Source organism: Carettochelys insculpta, chromosome 3 (assembly GCF_033958435.1).
Source record: "Carettochelys insculpta isolate YL-2023 chromosome 3, ASM3395843v1, whole genome shotgun sequence".
Lineage (NCBI taxonomy): Eukaryota > Metazoa > Chordata > Testudines > Carettochelyidae > Carettochelys > Carettochelys insculpta.
The window spans coordinates 163,564,196-163,583,110 of record NC_134139.1 but is presented as its reverse complement, the minus strand read 5'-3'; the positions used below and the strand labels follow the sequence as shown (position 1 = coordinate 163,583,110).

The window sequence follows — 18,915 nt, the reverse complement described above, 5'->3', positions numbered from 1 at the left end:
GGTCTAACATTACAGCCTCACCCTGAGGGAAGACTGCCATTAGCATCTCTGTGTTCTGACTGAGCAAGGCCTGCAACATTAGGTCCACTCAACGTTCCTGTAACTACTTAGCTAAATGAAAACATAATGAGCCTCTAAATGAACATTGAAAGTCCGAGCTGTCACATGTAAGCTAAAGGACTAAGACCCTGGGATGTTAATTGTAGCAGGCTCATTATCTTTTAAAATGGACCAACCTCTGAAGGGGGACAATGACATACATTTTCCTAGCCTGCATTTTGACAAAGAAACAAGCAAACAAAAACCAAAACCAAATAGGAACAAATTATATTAGTTTGCATCCGTATAAATCTCAAATAATTTCACTGAGATCAGTGGAATTACTTGGTATCTAGAACAATGTAATAGAGCAGAAATTTGCTCAGTACTTTTTTGCCAGCTTCAATGATATATGTAGATGATCTAGAGAAGCAGAACATTAATTGTTGTTATTAGTACATTGTGATGCATGGCATCTGTGGGCAGCTAGGCAAGCTAAAAGCCCTTTCTCCCTGTCTTCCCCCAGCTGTGCAACTGTCAGCGTGACAGCTGTGCCACTGGAGGAAGGCAGGGAGAAACAGCCAGGAGACTGACCAGCCCTGGTGGGCTATTCAGTTTCCCGGTCCTGCAAGGGGAGGGGAGACAGGAACCAGGCTCCCCACCACTCTGGGAGCCAGGAAACTGACCATTATTTCATTATTATTATTTTTACAATTTCTACTATTTACTATTATTACAATTATTTCATATTATTTCCAACCAGAGCAGGTCAGTTTCCTGTCTCCTGCAGTCCCAGGGGACCCAGTTTACGTGAAAATTTGAGTTATGCAGGGGATGGAAGAATGCAACACCCCCACTCCATAACACAAGGGTTTACTGTATACTTCTAGGTGTGACATGAATAGAAGAAAGCAATACGATAAGGTGAGAAATGACAAATATTATAATATGATTATATAATTATTGTTATGGTTATGAATACATCAGGATAGTTCCATTAAAACTGATGATTTATTATGGTACACTAACATTGTTCTTGCAGACAATACATTGTACTTGTGTGTAGTTATAGAACACAGTGTATTTATTAGCCAGAATCTTGGGTGGTGTATATGGGGATGGCTCTGGTGTTATCAGAGGATCTATACTTGTTTATACCACCTGAGGATCTGGTCCTATATGCTTTTTATGTTCCAGTTACATACATGTGAAAATTCGTCTTTTCTTTTGCAGCTGCAAATTAGGATCAGAAGCTAAAACTGTCGAGTATTTTGAAGTTTTTTGCAATGCTGGAATGAAGTCAGTGCTTCAAGTGGATTTAAATGTTGCTTCCTATATTAACTGCAATGGAGCAGTAGAACTTACAGCTGTTTTTAGCAGATAATCTAGAATGCACCAGGAAAAGGAGCCCCACAGTTAGAAAAATGAATGTCAAATTTATACAGTGTACAATGTCCTGAAATGTTTGCTGTAATTTTAATACACGCAACAAAGCACACAGCACCTTTTCTTTAGAAAACAAGTTATATTTTGAAATTAAATAAAGTTGGAATCGGTGTGTGTTTAATATACCTGTGTACATTGAGAAGAATTCGTTGTGATTTATTTTCTGCATTAATCCAGTTCCAAACATTAAATACAAAAAACTAATGCTGCTGACCTTGCTGCACTTCCAGTGACAATACTTTTGATTTTGGTAACATTTCACTGGGACCCGTATAGTTATTTTCTGTGAAATAGTCAAGAAAATAAGTTGTTTTCCTCATATTTGTGCCTCTATCTACTGCAATCAATATATTCAGAGACTGAGCCATCTTCCTTCGTGCCATGCAATATTTATCCAATCAACATCAATTCCAGTCTTCTGACTGGAAGAAAAGTAATCAGCGTTGGGTGCTGCTGCTTGTTCTGGGGTAGAATCAACATGCTCTTCTTTTAACTGTTCATTCTTCTGTTAACTGTGCAACCTATAATTTAAGTTGCATCTGAACGTAGGTCCTGCACGATCTGCTTTCTGTGCACAGTGGAATGAAGGGTAAAAGACCAAATGGAGTCTTCTCTCTGCTGGTATCTGAGAAAACTAGGCCTGACTCTTGTGTATGATCCCTTGGTCCCTGAACTGGGAAATCACAGACATCTTTACATATTGTGGGGGTACGCTGCATTTGGGCACCTGCTGCAGCAGGAGCTTTGGGGGTGGGGTGGACAAGTGGAACTCTGCTGTATGTCAGGGGTTCAATGCAGGTGATTTAGAATTCAATGGAAGTTGATTAAATTTCAACATTTTTATTACAATAAATTTAGTGTTCAAGTGAAAATGAAAGCCTTAATAAGGGCTACATAAAATGGAATTGGATTTTTTTTGGGGGGGGCACCTCAACACCTTGCATTGGACTGGTACTGACTTTATATCACTACCAACTGGGTCTGTGTTTGATGTACTGATCCACAGGTGAAATCCCCTATGTCCTATTACCAATTCCCCAGGAAATGTAAGCCCCCCCACCCCACGCGTCCTGAACTCCTTTTCCCAATGAGCTGTAATATTTTACACCAAAATATAAAGATCAGGAAATTTGGAGCAAAAAATACAGTGGCTAGGGAGAAGTTTTCACAGACGATAATGTGTATTGTTTAGGTCCCAGTGTGTGCCACAGTTCAAGGCAAGTACACTTATATTCTCCTCTGTGAAATGGTATAGGAACAGCCATACTGGGGCAGACCAAAGGCCCATCTAGTCCAGTATCCTGTCTTCTGACAATGGCCTGTGACAGGTGTTCCAGAGGGAATGAACAGAACAGGTGCTCATCAAGTGATCCATCCCCTGTTGTCCATTCCCATCTTCTGGCAAATAAAGACTAGTGACACCATCCCTGCCCATCCTGACTAATAGCCATTGATGGACTGATCCTCAGTACATTTATCTAGTTCTTTTTTGAACCCCATTCTAGTGTTGGCCTTTCCACCACACTCCTGCAAAGAGTTTCACAGGTTGACTATGTGTTGTGTGAAAAATTCCTTCCTTTTGATTGTTCCAAACTTGCTGCCTATTAATTTCATTGGGTGACCCCCCCAGTTGTTATGTTTTGAGGAGTAAATAACACATCCTTATTTACTATCGCAACCATATCTTCCCTTAATCATCTCTTTTCCAAGCAGAAAAATTTTCCTCTTGTTATTTTTTCTCCATATGAAAGCTGTTCCACACCCCTAATCATTTTTCAGAGGGGTAGCCGTGTTAGTCTGGATCTGCAAAAGCAACGAGGAGTCCTGTGGCACCTTATAGACTAACAGAAATGTATGAGCATAAGCTTTCATGGGCACATTTCTGTTAGTCTATAAGGTGCCACAGGACCCCTTGTTGCTTTTGCTAATCATTTTTGTTGCCCTTTTCTGAACCTGCTCCTATTCCAATATATCTTAAGAGGGGGTGACCACATGTGCACGTGGTATTCAAGTTGTGGGCATACCATGGATTTTTTTAGAGAGGTGATATGAACGGCACCTACTCATCAGCTCTCAGGTCCTCAGGCATCCCTTCTCTTCAGCTGAGTGGCTCATATCTCTCTCCTGATGGGGATTTTCTAAGCTGTAAGGTTCTCTGCTCTTCACTATGAGTTCACCAGCTCATCTGGCTGCCATAGCAGACACCCAGGGGCTATAAACAGCATAATTGCCCTAAGATGGAAGCTACCATACAACCTTTCTAAGGAAGTACACTGTTCTTAAAGTGGAAGAATTACTGAGAAATCCTTAAACACAGTAAACACCTACAGGCATACTAAAAAAATTAGCAGAGATATACCTGACTTCAGCCAGGTCTCTGACAGGTGATCAGCCCATCTAACCCCACACAGGGTTCTTCTGTGGTTACAAGTTCATAACTGCTTTTGCTCACATCAAGAATTTCAGAACAGTGAGCCCAACAGCCTTGCTGGGACTCTGTGCAAAGCAGGAGGGAGCCTGTCCGGTGCTTCTGGAACAAGCAGGTCCTCAGGTGGAAGGGTTGCAGCTAGTTGCAGCCAGCTCTCAGAGCCACCTGTACCCTGGAACAACCCCCTGCCCCCCACTCTCAGTGATCCTCAGAATACACAGCAGCAGTGATTTAAAGTGCCTAGGACTACTGTGGTCAATGCTGCTGCCATAGTGGCAGCAGTGGAGGCCAGGAGCTCCTGGCCACATTAGATCCCCAGACCCTGGGGACGGTGCCCACTTTGTCCCCACTCCCACTCCCATTGATGGACCTGTCTGGGAGTCAATCCTTTATACAGTATGACCTTTGATCTTGTGATCCTGTGAACCAGTTACCAGTGGAGAATGGGGTTCTTCTCAGGCCACAGCTCCAAAGAGTGGGTTCAGAGATGGGAATCTGCAACCCTTTCCTCCCAAGTATTTCCTAGGCAACCCACTTAACAAAGGCTATGTCTATATTGTGCACCTTACATTGGTCTCCTGCCAACAAAATAAAACCACCCCAATGAGAAGCAGTAGCTTTGTCATTGGGAAAGCCTTTGTTAGGCTCTGTCTACGCTGCAGAAATATTTGAGTATACCAAGGTATCCTGAAATAGCTACTCCATGTCTATGAAATGCGCCTGTTATTTTGAAATATTTGTCGAAAAACAGGTGAGTTATTTCAGCAACCCTGTAAACCTCATTGCGGGAGGAGAAAGGGATGCCTCAAAATAGCACAGTATTGCAACATAGTGCATAGCGCAAATTGTGTCTTATTTGAGTTTAGAGCGCAGTGTAGCTGTAACCTTATTGAAAAAGTGCTGTCCGTTCTAGAGCTTTCATTGGTAAAACTTTTTGTTGGTTAGGGGCATGTTTTTTCACACTTCTGAGTGATAAATGTTTTACTGACAGAAGTGCAGTGGAGACATAACCTAAAAGTTTATCCTTCTCTGGCACCACTGGAGTCCTCAGGCTTAAAAAAGCAGGATTTACTTTAGTTGTGTTTCCTGCCTTGATATAGCACATACAATCACACACAAGTACATACATTTTGCATATATAATACCCTGGGTTCCAAAGTGGCTCACATTTGATTCACTGAATTTTTTGGGTTATTTCAGGAAAGGGATTGGTCACAGGGATTGGTGGAGATCTCAGGAGCTATTACACTGAACTCTTCTCAAGAGACTAATGTAACAAGATTTAAGAGCATACCTCTTGAAAAAATACTGCCATCCAATAAATGACAAAATGACTGAGAACGCTTCAGGGAATTCAAGAGGTTGTATCAGAATATAAATGAAGAAATAGGTAGAGGAGTGACTAATGTGATGAAGAGACGCAAGAAATGCACATATAAGTGGGTTTTAATGGGCTGATTTTCTTCTAAAGAGTTCTTACATTTGTTTTCATTCAGCCACTGAATGAAAATGGATTAGAACAGACACACACATATATATATTTTTTTTTAAAATAATGCTTACTGTTAACTTCAATGCAAAAGATCAAATAGCCTCTATGCTCCATTTCTGAGGGCAATGGCCTTTGTGACTCCCAGCTTCTGAACTTTCAGTAGGTCTTCTCCTCAGGCTTCACTTTTCTTGCGAGGATCTTCAGGCAGCAATTTCTTTTTTATGCTTGGATTTTATCTTTGTGAGTTCTAAATTCCCATCTGGATATCTAGCAAAGATTATTATTCTACGAGGGTGTTTTAAACTTTAAGTGACTTTTTGGGGAATGAGATTTGTAAGTGAAGGGAATTCAACCAGGTTTAGAACTGTTGGAGGTGCAATAAGTTACAAGAGGCAAATTTCTTCAGTGTTTCCTTGGTTTTTGTGAATATCTTTATCCACTTATATTAAAAAGTATTTCTGATAGCTATAGAAATGGCTTCTTTCACCCAATGAAAAGGATAATGGGCATGCACTTAAACACTATGCTCATTTCATGCATAGAGAGACATGAACAACAATAATTAGGGACATCATGTGCAGAGAATGTGACCATAATTCTTCTGCCCATTAGAAATCTATGACATAATGGCTACGTGTACACGAGAAGCCTACATCGAAGTAGCCTATTTCGATGTGGCGACATCGAAATAAGCTATTTCGATGAATAGCGTCTACACGTCCTCCAGGGCCAGCAACGTCGATGTTCAACTTTGACATTGCACAGCCCAACATCGAAATAGGCGCAGCGAGGGAACGTCTACACGCCCAAGTAGCACACATCGAAATAGGGATGCCAGGCACAGCTGCAGACAGGGTCACCGGGCGGACTAGCGCTTCCGGGGCAACAGCTAGCCGCTCCCTTAAAGGGCCCCTCCCAGACACACTCAGCCTGCACAGCACGCGGTCTGAGGAGCCATAGGCACACAGACCCCGGGCGCCGCAGTCATGGACCCCCAGCAGCAGCAGCAGCAGCAGCAGCAGCAGCAGCAGCAGCAGCTAGAGGTCCACCCAGCCCTCCCGGCAGGAGCAGGGCTTGCCCTGGTCCATGCCATGAGGGAGGCAGCTGAGCATCTCCTTGCCCCAGGGGAGGAGATGCCCCCAGGGCAGCAGGGCTCAACCCCTACCCCTGCAGCACCCTGCCCCACCCCCTGCCTCACACACCGGCGGCTGTGGAGCTACCCCACCAGCACCGACTGGTGGGAGCGGCTGGTGCTTGGGGAGTGGGACGACAACCACTGGCTCAGGAACTTCAGGATGACCCGGCAGACATTCCTGGAGCTGTGCCAGTGGCTCACCCCCGCACTCAGGCACCAGGACACTGCCATGCGGCGTGCCCTCACAGTGCAGAAACGGGTCGGCATCGCTGTCTGGAAGCTGGACACTCCAGACAGCTACCGATCCGTGGGGCAGCAGTTTGGTGTTGGCAAGGCTACCATCGGGGCTGTCTTCATGGAGGTAAGCGAACCCACGGGGGGAGGGCAGGGCAGGGGAGGGGAGGCCAGGGCAGCGCAAGGCAGGGAGGCCAGGGCAGGGGGGCCAGAGCAGGGCAGGGCAGGGCAGGGAAGGGGGGCCAGGGCAGGGGGGCCAGAGCAGGGCAGGGCAAGGCAGGGCAGGGGGGCCAGGGCAGTGGGGCCAAAGCAGGGCAGGGCAGGGCAGGGCAGGGCCACGCACACCCTGCTCACCCCTCATTGGTGCTGTCCCATGTGCTTTCTCTGCAGGTTGTGTGTGCCATCAACGCCATGCTCCTGCACAGGCTCGTGAGGCTGGGGGACCCAGATGCCACCATCGGAGCCTTTGCCACCCTGGGCTTCCCCAACTGCTTCGGGGCTCTGGATGGGACTCACATCCCCATCCGCGCCCTGCATCACAGTGGAGGACGATACCTGAATCGCAAGGGCTACCATTCTGTCGTCCTCCAGGCCTTGGTGGACAGCCGGGGACGTTTCCAGGACATTTACGTGGGCTGGCCTGGCAGCACCCACGACGCCCGGGTTTTTCGGAACTCGGGCCTGTGCCACCGGCTGGAGGTGGGGACCTACATCCCCCAGGGGGAGATTCCTCTGGGGGACACCACCATGCCCTTCTGCGTCATCGCAGATGCGGCCTACCCCCTCCGGCCGTGGCTCATGCACCCCTACACGGGCCATCTCTCCGCTAGCCAGGAGCGCTTCAACGACCGCCTGAACCACGCGCGCCAGGTGGTGGAGCGCTCATTTGGCCACCTGAAGGGACGCTGGAGATGTCTTCTGACCCGCCTGGATGCGGGCCCCAACAACATCCCCCAGATTGTGGGTGCCTGCTGCGCCCTGCACAATTTGGTGGAGAGCAAGGGGGAGACCTTTTTCCAGGGCTGGGCTGCGGAGGCCGGCAGGGCAGACGTCCAGCCACCTGCTGCCCCCAGTCGGCAGGTGGACCCCGAGGGGACCCGGGTCTGGGAGGCCCTGCGGGCCCACTTCGATGAACAGGCCGCGGGGTGAACTCTGCCCAGGCCCCCTACTGCCCGCCCCTTCCTCCCCCACACTCCTGCCCCAACGCCCACACCATGGAGCACCCCACCGCACCCCCCTCCCACTTGTCCTGGACAAATGACAGCACGCACTTGTGGCTGAACGTAAACTTTTTTTTTCTTTCCGAAACTTTTTTTTCTTTCTGAAACTTTTTTTTTTCTTTCCGAAACTTTTGTTTTTCTGACTGTAAATAAATATGTGAACCACAAACCAAAAACTAGGTACAAACTTTGAACAAAAGCAATATGTACAAAAATAAAACAATCCAAAGAAACAACTGTCCGCAATAATAAAAAGAAAACCAGGGAGGATAAAGGGGAGAACTATTTACATGGGGGGGACGGGGCAAACTGGGGGCCGAAAAAAACAGGGTCCAACTCTATACAAGGGGTGGGGCCACGTCCCGGGCCCCTCGTCCCTATAGCCCGGCACTGTGCGTTGGCGGCCGGGAGCCCCGCCGTGCTCGCAGCGTGGTCCGTGGCTGGGTGGGAGCGGGCTGGACCGGAAGGTACGGTGGCCGGCGAGTGTCAGGTGGCTCCAGGGGTCCCTCGGCGCTCCGGCCCTCGCCGGTGGGTGGCGGGGCGACGGCGGACGGGACGGCGACGGGCGGAGCAGCTGGTGGTGGGGCTGCAGGAGCAGGCAGGGCGGGCAAGGTTGCGGCCAGCGCGGCATGGGGGGCCAGGTAGTCCACCAGGTGGTTAAATGTGTCCATGTAGGCCCCCCATGCCTCCTGGCGCCAGGCCAGCGCCCGCTCCTGCAGCTGGAGGTGCTGCTCCACGACCTCCAGCTGCCGACGGTGGATGGCCAGCAGCTGGGGGTCCGTTGCCGTCGGCGGTTGTAGGCGCGGGGTCCGCCGTCTAGCCCGCCGTGGGGCCGGTCGGTTCTCGGCCAAGGGGCTGCCCTGGAGCGATGGTCCTGGAGGGCTCTCCGGGACGGCTGACGCCTCGCTGGCGCTCTCTTCCGGTCCTTCTGATGGTGCAGGTGCAGGACACAGGAGAGGAGGGGGGGAAGAAGAATGGAGACAGGCGTTAGTGTGGGCCCCGAGCTGTGGCCTTTGTGCCCCCAGCCCTGTGCTGCAGGTTCCCCATCCTCGTCCCTGGGAGATGCTGCTGTGATGGATGGGGTTCAGGGGTGCCCCTGCCCTGCACCCCGTCCCCTGGTGGGAGCGACTGTCACTTCACCCCGCAGGGTCTGACAGCAGGAGAGGTTTCTTAGGCCACAGATGCCCAGTTTCTCCCAGGAGTGACAGCACCAGCTGTCGGAAGAGACAGTCCTTCCAACCCGTTGTGGGGAGAAGACCCCAAGGGGTGCCCCTCGGGGATGCAGCTTTCCCCCTCCTCAGGCTGGCTGCCTTCCAGCTCTCCCTTCCCCTAGCCTCTACCTGTGGGCCCCGCCCTCGCCCCCCAAGTCCAAGCCAGCTCGGCTCCTCCCTCCTGTTTGTTCAGGGCAGAGGTGTCACCTGCCAGCTGTAGCCCCAGGATCCTCCTTTGGCCCTGGGAGCTATTCGGCTCTTGTTGCTCATATGTAGCCTGAGTCTCCCTTTGGCACTCCCCCCACGCCATCACATGCTGCTGCTGCGGGGTGTCCCACCCCCTCCTCCCGGGGGCCCCTCGAGGTTCCGCTCCCCCCTGGCCCGGGGATGGGGCATGGCACTGTCATTCGGGGTGGCAGGGGGCAGGGGCTGATGGATGCAGTGCTGTGAGGGCCATGGCCCTGGTGTCCTTGGGGCCATGGCCATGTGAGCATGTGGGGGGCCCTGGACACATATCTCTTACCCCCGCCCCTCAAGCCCAGGGGTGTCCACCAGAGGGGGGTACCTACCTGTCGGTCCGCTCCCACGGTCCGGAGATCCCTGGCGGGTGGAGGCCCTGCTGCTGCTCCGGGATGGCAGGAGGAGGATCTGCAGGCTGGATTCTGCGGAGGAGGAGCCCCCCTCCTCTTCCTCCTCCTCCTCCTCCTGCCGCGATGTCCTGGGGGTGGCCTCCGGGGGGGGCCCCCAGGGTGTGGGGCTTGCCTCCGGGGCGGACTCCGTCTGCAGGGCCTGCTGGGGCTCATCAGCCGAGGTGTCAAGGGTGGCCGGAGGGGAGGAGGTGTGCCGGGAGCCCAGGATGTCCCTGAGCTCCCTTTAAAAGGGGCAAGTGACGGCGGCGGCCCCAGAACGGCTGGCCGCATCCCGGGCCTGGGAGTAACCCTGCTGCAGCTCCTTGACCTTACTCCTGACGTTGTCAGGAGTGCGGGCAGGGTGACCCCGGGCAGCCAGGCCGTTGGCCAGCCGAGCGAACGCATCCGCGTTCCGCCTCTTGCTCCCCATTACCTGGAGCACCTCCTCCTCGCTCCAGAGCCCCAGCAGGTCCCGCAGCTCGGCCTCCATCCAGGAGGGGCCCCGCTGCCGCTTCCCAGCCTGGCTGCCCTTCTGGCTGGGCTGGCTGCCCTGGCTCCCCTTGGGGGGGGTCCCCTGGGGGCGCTGGGGGCGCTGACGGGCAGCCATCGCAGCTGTGTGGGGCTGAGGGTGGTGCAGGCTGGCCGCGTGTGCAGGCTGCAGCCTGCACGTTCCCTCAGCTTCCTGCAGAGGAAGGGAGGGGGAGGGGACTTTTAAGGGGCCACTCCACGCGGCCACCAGTGAGCTGAGGGGCTGGAGAGAGCGTCTCTCAACCCCCCAGCTGATGGCCGCCATGGAGGACCCGGCAATTTCGACGTTGCGGGATGCGGATTGTCTACACGGTCCCTACTTCGACGTTGAACGTCGAAGTAGGGCGCTATTCTGATCCCCTCATGAGGTTAGTGACTTCGACGTCTCGCCGCCTAACGTCGAAGTTAATTTCAAAATAGCGCCCGACGCGTGTAGCCGTGACGGGCGCTATTTCGAAGTTAGTGCCGCTACTTCAAAGTAGCGTGCACGTGTAGACACAGCTAGTATGTGCCATAAGACATCAACCAAATTTGCCCTCAGGTTAACAGGGTAGTGCTAACCCCTATCGTGGGAGAATTTAAACATAGTATGAGCTAATATTCCAAGGTGAGAGGAGGTCTCTACCTGATCCACTGAAAGATATTATGTGAGTCAGCAGTGCCTAATGCTTAGGCATTGGACTGGAAGCCAGAGACCTGGGTTCTTTCCTTGGCTTCTGACTTGTGATATAAGGTAGATCACTTCACCTCCATGGACTTCCCTTTTCCTTCTCTCCCATTATCTGCCTGCCTACATGTGTTTTATGTTCTTAGGGGCTGGGGCTGTCTCTCAGTGTATGTTGGTACCATTCCCAGCACACTGAAGCCCTGATCTGAGTTGGGTTCTTCCAGTACAACCATGTGAGCCCCTTTAAAGATAGCCACAGAGCCACGTCAGAACTTCAGCTAAGATCAGGTAGAAAACGAAAAACTTCCTGAAAAATTAACCTGGCCAATGACACTGTGCTCAAGGATGGCTAACAGCTGCCTTGTGGTACCGTGGTGGCAAGTTCACACACAGGATATCAGGCTGCCCTGGCACCTCATGTGCCTACGATATGGGATGAATTTTCCAAGCTTCTGCAATGTCTATTTTCAGCTCTGAAAATTCCCCCACATGGCAGAACATTAACAACTAAGCACTCCTTTTCTGGGCTATGTTTCCAAATGGTACCATCCGCAGTGTCTTTTTTAACAACTGTAATTTTTTACTGCCAGTGTACTTCTTTTGAAGTATGAACTGTAGGCAGCAGCTAATCACGCTATCACATTTTAACTGCAATACCATGATGTAACTATGAAGGAGTCTGACTAGGTGTCCAGGTGATTAGAAATGACATTTAAAGATGGCCACGATGGTGACTCATGCATGACTAATGCCATTTTGAGATAACATGCCATGGAATATTTCATCAATATAATCATGCTAGAGTTTGGTAATTTCAATGGCCATTCACCGTACTTCTCTAAGGAGAATGCTGAGTAGTATGCCAAATACTTAAGCACCCATGAAATTGGCTCTGCATTTTTCATCTCAAGGGCCTGGTTCAAAGCCTATTGAAATTCTTCCTTTGGATGCTGTGCATTTGGATCAGGCTCAACTGCCAAAACATTTATGCTTAGTTATAAAGGAGTAGAACCGTGTCTTCAATCTTAGCAAGAGTTTTCATATTTTCACTAGAGCAATCAAGAATAGAATAATCTTTTCAGTGTATATAATAAATCCTTACTGTAACTTAGCATTTTGCCCCTCCAAGCTCTCTCAGCACAAGTGTGGGAATTTGTCAGGTTTTAACAGTTGAAATCTCTTGCTCTTTCACACACACAAAAGTATGCTGATCCATAATAAATAATGTTCAGGTATTATTCAGAGTTATACATCAACCAACCAAGACCAGGAAAATTAGCTTATACTGACATAGTGTACAAGAACTTGTGAAGTAATGCAAAGGCATTTGGGAAACTGGCATTTGTACACTCCTTTTACAATTGCAAGAGAGTTCATTTTCACTCTTCACACTGGAGCAACTCTGACAAGTGTCAGTCTTGAGCATCTCTCAACTGATGATTAGATATCTTTAAAAAAGAGGTTTGTTATTGGAAACACAAGCAAAGCTTTTCAGCTACTTGTGCTGGCTGACATCAGCATAACATATGATGTGTTTGGAAGCTTACTTTTCTTCCCGTGTATATTCAGAGCAAAACAGTAACTTTGAACATTTTTTTTCCCAAGGAAGCATAAGAAAAGATCAGAGACTTGATTCCCATGTACATTAGTGTAAACCAGGAGTAATTTTACCGATTTGAGGAAATCAGGACCATTACGTTTGGGAAGCAGTTCATTGCAATGTTTGTGAACATATCTTTTCAGAGCACCAGTGCACAGTGTATACAGAATGAATCAAGGTATTTTAAGAAGAAAATCGTTAAAAATTACTCAACGTTAAAAATGTATGCCTTGTTTCTAGTCTGAATTAGTCTACCTTTAACATCCAGACATTGGATCACGCTATAATCTGTGCTAAAGCAAAGATCTCCTTATTACATATTTATTACCCAATGGACTGTAATCGTGTCACCCCCTTAATCATCTGTTTTCTTAAGCTAAAGCAATAGAGTTCCTTGCGTCTATCACTGTAAGGCTTGATTTGTTACCATTAACTATTTTCATGGCTCTTCTCTGAAGACTCTCCAATTAGTCAACACTCTTCTTGAATCGTGAACACCAGAATTGAGCCCAGTTTTGCAGCAGCAGCCAGACCACTGCTAAATACAGAGGTGAAATAATCTCTCTACTCCTACCTGAGATTCCTCTTTTTGTATTCTTGGATCACATTAGCTCTTTTAGCCACTGTAATCCACTGAAATCTGAGCTCTATGATAATGATAATTCCCAAATCTTTTTTAAAATCATTGCTTCTCAGAATAGAGTCTCCCACCATGTCTGTGTGGCATACATTCTTTGTTACTAGATGTACACGGTTACTTTTAGCTGTATTATCTGCATATTGTTTACTTGAATCCAGTTTTCTAAGCAATCTGTCTTCTTCATTAGTTCCCCAAATTATTGTCACCTGCATATTTTATCTTGATGTTTTTCTGTTTCTTTATGATGGTTCATAAAAAAAGTTAATTACCATAGGGCCAAGAGCTGATCCCCATGAGGTGATCCCCTACTGGAAACACACCCATTTTATGCTATTCCTGACTCCCCATTTCCAATTAAGTTTTGAGACTATTATATCAGTCAGGCCACTTTTAATTCATTTAATATGGTTATTTTACTTTTAGACACAATGCAAGTACACCTTGTCCGTTCTTTTGAACAAACATTCATTGGCTCTTGTATAGTGGTATTGTTTTTGTTGTTTGGAACAAGACTGAAGAAGAAGTTTAATATTCTAGTGAAAATCAATGGCCTAAAACCTGGCATACACAATAGTAGGAGACACATGCAGAATGAAACTTAAATCTGATGCAATTTCCAATCATGCAGAGAACATATTGGTTAGATGTGGAATAGCTGGAAATGAGAGTTGCAGAGATGTTAACTGGCAGAATGAGTGGTAACCTCACTTGCATCATTTGAGCTCAAGATATTTTAATTTCGAAATTAAAACATGTAGGATAAAAATGGTTGGATCACATAGTGCCCCCTGAAGAATATTTGTCTATATTACAACCCTGCTCAGTTACTAAAGAATATATTATACAATCAACAGTTTGAACAGATGCAGAGTTATCCTCTCAGGATTAATAGATAACCTCTGTTTCCAACAGACTTTTATTTATCTTGGGTAAATAATGCAGTTTATAGCAGCTCTGATGAATGGTTAATGTACAAAGTGTCTGCACTTCTAGGTTCTACATTTTTGTTCAGCGTTATTTCTGAATAACAGGAGATTCTTGATCTTACATTAAGCAGTCAGGCAGTTAATGGATATGAGATCACTGACATATAAAACTCAACATAAAGACTCAAAAATGTAGCTCAAAAGCCTGCTCTTGATCTTGAATTGCATTTCAGTAGAAGTTTGAATGGAGAAATAATTTATCTCTAGAAGTAAAGTGCTATTAGAAGTTTATTCTATTGAAGGCCGTAATTATTCAGGGTGAGTTGACCCAAGAGGGTTCTGGGGAAAGTTCTAAATGACAAATATATAACAGGGAGGTGACCTAAGCAGGGAAGAGGGAGAGGATTTTTAGCCTGCCCCCCGCAATCATTATAAATATTTTCACTCTTCCACTTTTATTAAACTATTTATTCATGTATCACCTAGAAAACAGTCTGTCTGACTGTCAAAAAGGCCTTATATTACCTCACTGGAACTGTATGGGCAGCAGATTAAATTTTGCTTCCTGTTGGCCTGAATTGCTGCTATCTAAGGGTATGTCTACAGAGCAAAGTTATTTAGAAGTAAGAGCTCTTATTTTGAAATAACTCTGCTAGTATAGCAATGAAGGGTCCTGTGGCACCTTGTAGACTAAAGCTGCATCTACACGTGCACGCTACTTCGAAGTAGCGGCAGTAACTTCGAAATAGCGCCCGTCACGTCTACACGTGTTGGGCGCTATTTCGAAGTTGAAATCGACGTTAGGCGGCGAGACGTCGAAGTCGCTAACCCCATGAGGGGATGGGAATAGCGCCCTACTTCGACGTTCAACATCGAAGTAGGGACGTGTAGACGATCCGCGTCCCGCAACATCGAAATAGCGGGGTCCTCCATGGCGGCCATCAGCTGGGGGGTTGAGAGATACTCTCTCTCCAGCCCTTGCGGGGCTCTGTGGTCACCGTGGGCAGCAGCCCTTAGCCCAGGGCTTCTGGCTGCTGCTGCTGCAGCTGGGGGTCCGTGCTGCATATACAGGGTCTGCAACTAGTTGTTGGCTCTGTGTATCTTGCACTGTTTAATGAAAGTGTGTCTGGGAGGGGCCCTTTAAGGGAGCGACTTGCTGTTGAGTCCGCCCCGTGACCCTGTCTGCAGCTGTGCCTGGCTCCCTTATTTCGATGTGTGCTACTTTGGCGTGTAGACGTTCCCTCGCTGTGCCTATTTCGATGTTGGGCTGAGCAACGTCGAAGTTGAACATCGACGTTGCCAGCCCTGGAGGACGTGTAGACGTTATTCATCGAAATAGCCTATTTCGATGTCGCAACATCGAAATAAGCTATTTCGAAGTTGGGTGCACGTGTAGACGTAGCCTAACAGAAAAGTTTTGAGCATGAGCTTTCGTGAGCACAGACTCACTTCATCAGATGCTGGTCTTGGAAATCTGCAGGGCCAGGTATAAATAAGCCAGAGCAAGGGTGGGGTTAAAAGGTTAGCTCAGTTAGCAAGGGTGAGGCTTACTACCAGCAGTTGATCTGGAGGTGTGAACACCAAGGGAGGGGAAGCTGCTTCTGCTAGTATCTACACAGTGCAATGGCTATTTCAAAATAGCAGTTGGCTGATTTCGAAATAGACAAACCTCATTCCGTGAGGGATAGGGCCTCTATACAGCCCCTATTTTGATATAGGCTACATCCACCACAGAGATCTTTCAAAAGAAGCCCTTTCAGAAGATCTCTTCTGAGAGAGCTTTTTTCAAAAGAGAGCATCCACACTGCCCCTGCTCTTTCGAAATAATGGGCTGGGGATTGAAAAATCAGGCTTTATGAGGACTGCTCTTTCAAAAAAGAAAAAAAAATAGAAATAAAGGGGCCTGCAGACAGAGTCTACAGATGCTTTCTTTGGAAAGAAGCTTTTGAAAGGGGGTGCTGTTCCTGAAATGGGAAAGGAAGAGCAATTTCAAAAGGAGTGCTTCAGTCTTTCAATTTACTTTTGAAACAATGCTTTTTGTGTGCAGATACTCTGCAGGATCTTTCAAAAGAGCTCCCTTCTTTTGAAAAATCTTTTGCAAGAACTTGCTAGTGTAGACACAGCCTATATAGTATTTCCAAGGGCTCATTATGAAATAGGCTCTATTGTGTGTAGGCACTCTATTTTGAAATAGCTGAGGGCTATTTCTAAATGCACTTTGGGTGTAGCAGCATTATTTCAAAGTAAGCGATTCTAGACTATCTCTTCTGGAATAGCTTATTTTGAAATAAGACTGGCCTGTAGACATAGCCTAAAGGATAAAGAAATGGCCACAAGAAACTGGCATTATTCCTGGTCATTCCACGACAGAGCATATCTTCACAGTGAATCAGCCTTCTTGGGAAGGCACAGGAGCTCAACCACCAGGATTACTTTGAATTTGTTGACATTAATGCTGTGGTTGACTCTGGGACGTAATCTCTTCGGCTGGCCTTGAAATATACAGGTCTCCCTAACTACCTCTGTAGATTCTCTGTCTCCTGGATGCTGACTCCTCAAACTGCATCCTTGTAAATGGGAAAACAACCACTTTCTCCTGAGTTCGGCTGGGTGCTCCACAAAGAATTCTTCAGTATCATTATGGACTATGTACTTGATCAGACACAAAGTGAATGCATTTTAGGCCAACACCTTGCTGATAAGAACCTCACCAATAATTTTTTTTTGTTATAACATAGCAATACTTGTGTAATCAATGAACAAGCTAGTTGTGGCACTAAAAATCCTGAAAAGCTCTGTGGCCAAAGTTGGTCTGAATGTTACTTAGGATTAAACCAAAATCCTTCCAGTCAGCAATTCTGAACACGCTATAGCATCTTTCTTGGCTAAGATGAGACAGGTGATTTCACCTGCCTCAGCTCTGTTGTCATTAGCATGGATGGCATCAGTGAGGAATGCAAAGGTACACTATGAACGTATAGTCAGCAAGTGGTACTTCATGGAGAACAGTTTTTGCAACCCAAATAAGTTGATAAATAGAGGGATGGAGTGCAGATAGTCTCTATTCTGATATATAGGCCCTCATTGCCAAGATTAAAAAGTGGAAAATCATTCAGCGGAAGTATCTTCAAATGGTTGAACACATCAAATGACATACACTTACATAGAATGTGATCAGTTTTCTAAGTAAACTGGCCTTGCTGTCTCAAACTGTTGCCCAATGCTGTCTGCTCCAAATGCCCACATAAACTCCTAAAAGATTTACCTTACACTTTAACCCAAAGATAGCATTATGGAAAAGACCCCAAGAAGACCTAACACATGATGGCTGCTTATCATCAACAGACACCTGTGCTGCCTCACAGGCAATCTACTCCATAATGTGCCAAATATGGCACAGAACAGAACATGAATTCAGTGGCCTCTTCACTGTCTGAGCAACAGCACGAAAACTAGGTAAGCTCAACCAATCAACTGTGTGCCCCAGGTAGTGATTTTCAAGCTATTCTTCCTGCTCTCCTTATCTTAACAATCAGCTTGAAGTTTGTCTTTCTTCCCCATAATATTGGCTGTGTCTACACTAGTAAGTTCTTTTGAAAGATCCTGTAGAGCGTCTACACACAAAAAGCGTTCTTTTGAAATTAAATCAAAAGAACATGGCACTCTTTACGAAATTGCTCTTCCTTTCCTGTTTCAGGGAGAATTCCTTCTTTTGAAAGAAAGAAAGAAAACATGTGTAGACACTCTACAGGGCCCTTCTTTCAAAAGACTCGTCCTCATGGCTCCTGATTTTTCGAACCCTGGCCCATTTTTTCCAAAGAGCAGGGACTGTGTGGATGCTCTGTTTCAAAAGATCAGATCGGTCTTTTGATCAGCTTTTTTGTGTGTGGACGCACTCTTTCAAAAGATGCTCTTCCAGAAGAGCTTCTTTCGAAAGCTCTCTCTACTGTAGACATAGCCAATAAGTTTCTGATCATTCCAATTGCTAAAGTGCTGTACCCATGGAAAGTCAGCAACTTTTTATTTGTCTTTTGTGTGTTTTTAGTTGTATATAAGCTTTACAGTATGGAAGGAGACTAATAAAGCAGCAAAAACAATGGGGAAAATGTAAACAGATTCAAGGAAAGTATGGAATTGAAAAGACTGAAGAATAAAAAAACCATTAACGTTGGAAAGGAAAAGGGGGAAGGAAAAGATAAATGAATACCCTAGAATAGCTTTTAAAAACAACTTTACAGCTAAAATAGTTGTGACCAGAAGAAGCCAGAAGATTTCTGGAAAATAATAAAAAATGATATATTTGCCTTAGGATGAACAAATCCCTGTTGCTGTGCCAGACAAATAGCAGTTGCTTTGGGTTAATTAAGACACTTGGGGTCAATTAAGAACCTCCTAGAACTCAGTTGAGGTTGTTAGGTTAATTAAGACACCTGGAGGCAACCTAGAACTTTCTAGAACTAGTTGTGATAGTTAGGTTTAATTGGGAAACTTGATGCCAATCAAAGACCCATTGCAATTGGTTTAAAGCCTCCCCTGAGTGGCACACCAGGAGTGGGGGAGGAAGATGTGCCATCAGAGAATAGCAGGTGTGGAGAAGTGATTAGGTACTGGGAGTGAATCTTGCAGGTACAGAGATTATGGCCAGGGAGAGCCCTGTCTGGGGAACAGCCATCCAGAAGCCTGAGAGAGGAAAATGCCTAGTAATGACAGACAGACTGAA

General features: G+C 46.9%; 1 protein-coding gene across 18 annotated transcripts in view; it reads left to right on the top strand.

Moving 5' to 3' along the window:
* Positions 1-1,620, top strand: part of MLIP (muscular LMNA interacting protein) — a 163,461-nt gene extending 161,841 nt beyond the window's left edge. For all 18 annotated transcript variants that reach the window (XM_074991159.1, XM_074991156.1, XM_074991151.1 and 15 more), the window contains one exon: positions 1,273-1,620. The gene's annotated coding sequence lies outside the window, so the exon portion shown is untranslated. The remainder of the gene's footprint in view (positions 1-1,272) is intronic.
* The last annotated feature ends 17,295 nt before the right edge of the window (positions 1,621-18,915 follow it).